Consider the following 6459-nt stretch of genomic DNA (forward strand, 5'->3'; position numbering starts at 1 on the left):
TAGCCTTGTGTTTGGTCAATTTTTTATAGGTTTCATTTTTCTTCCTCCCCCCTACCCTGTAAATCCTAAAATCACAGGATCTTCTTTTTTGGAAAAATATGGCCTTTAAAAATTGTTTTTTTTAAAGTAATTTGAAAACTAAAATCAAATTAAAACAAAACAAAATAAAGAAAAATTAACCAAGGGTGACTAAATAATTTACCTATCTTAGGACACCTTTTATCACCCAACTACTTCTTCCACCACCACATTATCGTCACCACTCCACCAGTCTCACCAATACCCACCACCATTATCCCCATCGCCGATCCACCACCACCACCACCCACCATCACAACCACCATTAGTGCTTAATTTACCTATCTTAGGACCCCTTTTCTCACCCTACTTCCACTATTTCTTCCACCACCACATTATCACTCCACCAGTCTCATCAATACCCACCACCATTATTCCCACCACTGCCCACCATCACAACCACCATTAATGCTTACAGATGTGGTTAATATCAAATAAATTTATTATGTATCAACAAAAATATATTCATTTGATTAATTAAAGAAACATTTATTATGAAATATCAATTGACCATTTATTATTAAATTTTAATTAAATATGATCATTTATAGCAGTAGATTTATGTTCTGCTTGTATAAACTTGATCGTTCTTTATCTAGCCTAATTTGTCCAAACTTTGTTTTGTATTCTGGAAATGTAATGAATTTTATTTTAATACTAAAAACCGTGATTTATTCGATCGGGTATTATAAATAGTTGGGATCCCATTTGGGTGATCCAGCGGTCATGATCATTTTGTATTATATGATTTAGTATCCTCCTCAAAATATTTGTGTTTTGCCCTTACCAGTAGTGCTAAAAACATCCAACTACATCTATCAAAATAGAATGTTGCCCGTTTTGTAAAGACACAAAACTATTATTGTCCACTACTCACTAACATCCACCACCATACGTAAAAACCAGCCATGTCCACTATTTTTTCCACCACCAGTAATATTATCACCTCCACCACTCACAAATACCCGCCACTGTTTCCACAACCCACTACTTCTTTCATTACCACCATTAAAAATTATTAATATAATTTTTAACCGGTGTCATTGTAGTATAGTGGTAAAGATATTGGGTGATGATACCAGTTACCTGAGTTCAAAACTCGCCAACACCAATTTCTTTACCAAGCAATATATGTATAGTTTTTAATAAACTTATTTATTAATCAAAAAAATTGAATTTATTAGATTCATTAAATAAACATTTATCATGAAAAATTAATTAATCATTCATCATGAGCAATTAATAGGACACTAACTAATAGAGTACTTATAATGGTTAGTTGAAAAAACCATGGCCGTAGATTTATCCCTCCTAGACAAATCTCGACCGCTCTTTATCTAGCCTAACTTAGCCAAGCTTTGTTTTGTATTCTAGATGATGTAACAACTTATTTATTGAAAAACTAGCCGTTTTACAGACTCAATCGTATTGGTCCTGTTAGAGCACTGCTCGGTCGAACTTGCAACCGTTGCTATCTCAAGCTTGTTTGTCAAGTTTAGGTGTCAAAACTATAAGTCTTGATTTCTAGTCTACTTATAGCTATGTCTCGGACTAGGATATAATGTGAGTTGAGCTTTAGACATCACGACGTTCATCGATTGAAGACGAAGATCTACTAAGGGGATCTTGGAGGAACTTCATCAATAAAAGGTATATGCAGACTTGAACTCATCTATCACTCAGAAGTCTAGTATATTTATCTCCTATTGAGACTAAGTCGTATAGCTATATAAACTTTTACATTATACACATTTGATATTTCGAGCTGAGTTTAACTCGCTCATATATTTCTCGAAATATGTGTTAGAAAACTTTTTGTTTTAACTACGTTCATCATTATTCTTGTCGAAAGTCAAAAGATGATCATGTGAAAATCGCCTTGTAACATCTTACATGATTTGTGTGAGACCGTCATTTGATGTAGACTCGGAATATTTCGTATTGATCATTCGATCACTTGAAAATTGCTTATAAGCTAATGGTTTGTGTAAGACAGATATTGTCGTCTTCTAAGAAAGTTTCGATGATTGAAATGGGAGTTTAGAACAATTAACCATTGTCTGGATATTACACAATATGCATACCAGTATGCAAATTGTTGTAAGAATGATTCAGGTTCGGGAACCAAGTATGCATACCCGTATGCGAAACGTTTTAACTGTCAAAGTTCGGGAACTAAGTTTGTGTACCCGTTTGAAAACTGTTTCACCTGAATTCGGTCAGGAATGACAGTATGCGTACCCGTTTGCGAACGGTCGGAAAAGATCAAGTCAGGAACGACAGTACGCGTACCCGTTTGCGAACTATCATAAAGGAACAAGTCCGGAACTTAAGTTTGCGTACCCGTCTGCGTTTACGGTCTCCTCGTTAACAAAACTTCTGGTATCTGTGTTATTTCTTTTCCGTATTATATTTTTTTATATAATTGAAATATCACAGGTTGTGCGTAGTTCAATCCATTGGTAAATCCAACCTTTGGTTGTTGATTGAAATTGATTGATATACACACCTTAAAATTGGTCTTTGGTACCGTTCAAGTTGTTTCTCATAATAATCAGGCTCACGGATTCTATCTGTTTGATTTGATGATTACATTAAGAAACAAAGATATAACTCTTGGATATATTTCCTTAATTGAGTCTGACTGTCTAGTTGATTCTCTCGTTGGAGTTAGTCCATACAGATTTCCTAATGAAATATTGGGTGTGGTTGTTAGACCCCCGCTTTTTTAATTGGTATCAGAGCAGGCTAACATGTTTAAGACCTCATAAGTCTGTGTTTGTAGCAATATGACTCTATGGACATTAGTGCTATCTTTGACAAACGCATCACCAGAGACAAAAGTTTCGTTTCTATGAAATCTATTAAAGAGAAAGACTTGTCGATATCGCATGTAGATGAACAATCTATTCCTACGAAATAGAAAAGTATTGATTTTTGTTATCCTGACTATCTTATTGATGAGTGTGACTATGAAGTAGAAAGGGAATCAGCCCAAGAGAGTGCAGGGATTCTAAAACTTTTTAGAATCCAGGCAGTCGAAATCAATAGGCTGAAACACAAGGTTAATATGATGATTGGTATGGTAAAAGATCGTGATTCCCAATTAAGGGTTCTTCATGAGGAAAATGTTGTAGTTTGTTCTTCATTAACCTTACTCGAGGATAAACTCAAGGAAGATGCCCTGGAAATAGAACGACTATTGATTAATCTCTTTATTCAAGACAAAAGTTGTTCTGGAAGTCTTTCATACCAATTACTTCTGACACATCCGTCATATTAGAAAACGTGACTACTTGTAATCATGTTTCTCTAATGAAACCATCTTCAGAATCTAAACTTCAAATGCTCCTATTGCTAAAGAGGTGTTTGGTTCATCCATTGATCAAGAAAACACCACATCTCACGGAAGGAAAGAATCTTCTAACGATGTTGTTAATTATACACACTATAATCACTCCGGTGATCAGAAAGTGTGTCTCTTTTGTGATTCAAAAGGACATGTTAAACGGAAGAGCAAATTGAGGTTGAATGATAACTACTTTTGTCGACTTCAACACACCATATATTTAATATTAAAAGGTGTAACTGACATTCAGATGTCTAAACCTATTGGTTTTAGTACTCACCCTGTGAATTCTTCCAGGAAAGTCAGTTCAATCTGCTCACCGAACGTTCGAACTAATTGTAGCATTAATACAAATCGGTCAAGGAGATTTCAGAAAGGTCCTTGTCAACCTAAAGTGAAGGATAATGTTCAAGATGTGAGAAAGGTACTAGTAGGTGGAAACAACAATGGAGATATGAAAGATAAACTTAATCTGATAATTGAAGGATACAAGGGTCTTATCAACAGGCTGTCAAAATCCTCCAAACAAACTTCTTCTGGTAAGGATTCAAACTTAGTCTCATACTTTGATGATAGTAAGTTTTATGATACTTTTTCACAGGGTTTATGTTAGAGCATTGCTCGGTCGACCTCGCATGCGTTGCTATCTCAAGCATGTTTGTCAAGTTTAGTTGTCAAAACTATATGTCTTGATTTCTAGACTACTTATAGCTAAGTCTCGGTTTAGGATAATTTAGTGTAGTTGAGCTCCAGACTCCATGGAGATCATCTTACGAAGACGAAGAACTACTCAAGGAACCAGTGGAACTTTATCCGACTAAAAGGTATGTGGAGACTTGAACTTATCTATCACTCAAAAGTCTACTCTATCTCCTACTCTTGAGACAAATTCGTATAAGTATGATAGTTTTCATACATACACATTTGTTATTTCGAGACGAGTTTACTCGCCTATCTTTTTCTCTAAATATGTGTTGGTAAGCTTTCGCTTTAACCATTTTTCATCTTAACCCGTGACGAAAGTCATGATGACGTTTCAATCTTGAAAATAACTTTGATGACGATAGTTGTGAATAACGACTGTTATAACATTATAGAAGAATGTTTCAATGATTGAAATGTAGAGTTGGGATTACGTAACCATCTATGGATATAAGCATATATAGTGTGTTCGCATATTAGTGTATAAATCCATGTGCCGGAAACCAAGTGTGCACATATGTGTGCATACGGTATTGATGAAGGAGACAGGTTGAGTACGCGTACCCGTACGCGTGCCTGCAGAAGTTTTCAAACCGAAAATTTATGCTAAGTTTGTAAGTTTGCAAATTTTTAAACCAACCACCTTAGGTACGCATACCCGTACGCGTACCCACAGAAGTTTTTGAACCGAAAATTTCTGCTGAGTTTGTAAACTCAAATCCTGTAGCTATGGTACACATAACCGTACGCGTACCCAATCTGGTTATATTTCTCAAATCGGTAGTTTCATGAACTTAAACAATAAATCAATATGAATGCAATCTTTGCAAATCGTGGTTATATTGTTCATGAATTGATTCAAATGAATCAAACCGATTTTGTTTCAATTATGTCTATAAATAAATACCTAAGCAATTGAACAACTCTTCAACTAGTTTTTATGAGTCATTTGAACTAGTTGTGAAGAAGATGAATACGGTTAATATGAAAGTGCTCATATAGCTAACCATTGGTTAACTATTTGTGAACCAACTAAGTGTACACGTTTAGGTACGGTTACTCAAACCTAAATGAAATACATTTCATTTGTGCGTGACAAGCTAAGTTTCGATCTAACGGTTGGAAGATATTAGCTTGGTTAAATCAGGGTTTTCATCTAACGGTGAATATTGAATGCTTTGTTACCAAGGTAACTTGGATTGCAAACCCTGATTTGAAAACTATATAAATGAGACATCTAGCAACTGGAAAAACTAATCCCCACACCTCCTATGTGATACTAGTTGGTTTTGCTAGAGTCGATTCTCCTTTATCCTTAGGTTTCTTCTCGAGACCCTATAGGTTAACGACTGAAAGACTTCATTGGGATTGTGAAGCCAGACAAAACTACTTCTCTTGTAGTTGACCGTTCTGATCTTGCCATTTTCTATCGTACGAGTTCAATTGAATAATTGGCTTGAGATTATATCTCTGATAGGGCGAGATAAAAAAAAATCAGAAACATCTTCGTCTCATCGTTTATGATTCCACAATATCTAGTTTCGATACCATACGATTTAGATTATTGTGAGGTGATTGATAATTCTAGGCTTTTCATCGGGAATATAAGTCCGGGTTATCTATTAGTTCCTGTTCACCTTGATTTTATCATAAATTAGAACAAAACTCATAGGTTTATCTGTGGGAGACATATTTATCTATCATCGTAGACTTTTTTGTGTGATATAGATTTGTTTATTAAAGTCTTCGACTTTGGGTCGTAACAACTCTTGGTTGTGGGTAAGATCAACTAAGGGAATCAAGTGCATAGTATCCTGCTGAGATCAGAGACATAAGGAGCGCAAATGTACCTTGAATCAATGTGAAATTGATTAAGGTTCAACTATAATCCAGACCGAAGTTAGTTTGTAGTAGGCTAACAACACCACCCAATATTTCGCTTAGCAATCTGTATGGACTAACTCTGAAACACTTTCTAGAGAATCAACTAGACAGTCATACTCAATCTAGATAAAAGTATCTCAAGGAGTTAATATCTCTCTCTTGTTTTGATTTACTCAAGCTAATAGAAATCAGTGAGTCCTAATCAAGCACAAGGAATAACTTGGACGGTACCAAAGACCAATGTCCAAGGATCAATCAATGACAATCAAACAACCAAAGGTTGGATTATACCAATTGATGATCTACACGCACAACCTGTATTATTTCAATTATAAAGATAAACAATATAATGCGGAAACTGAAATAACACAGACACCAGAAATTTTGTTAACGAGGAAACCGCAAATGCAGAAAAACCCCGGGACCTAGTCCAGATTGAATACACA

Source organism: Papaver somniferum, chromosome 9 (genome assembly GCF_003573695.1).
Source record: "Papaver somniferum cultivar HN1 chromosome 9, ASM357369v1, whole genome shotgun sequence".
NCBI classification, from domain to species: Eukaryota; Viridiplantae; Streptophyta; class Magnoliopsida; order Ranunculales; family Papaveraceae; genus Papaver; species Papaver somniferum.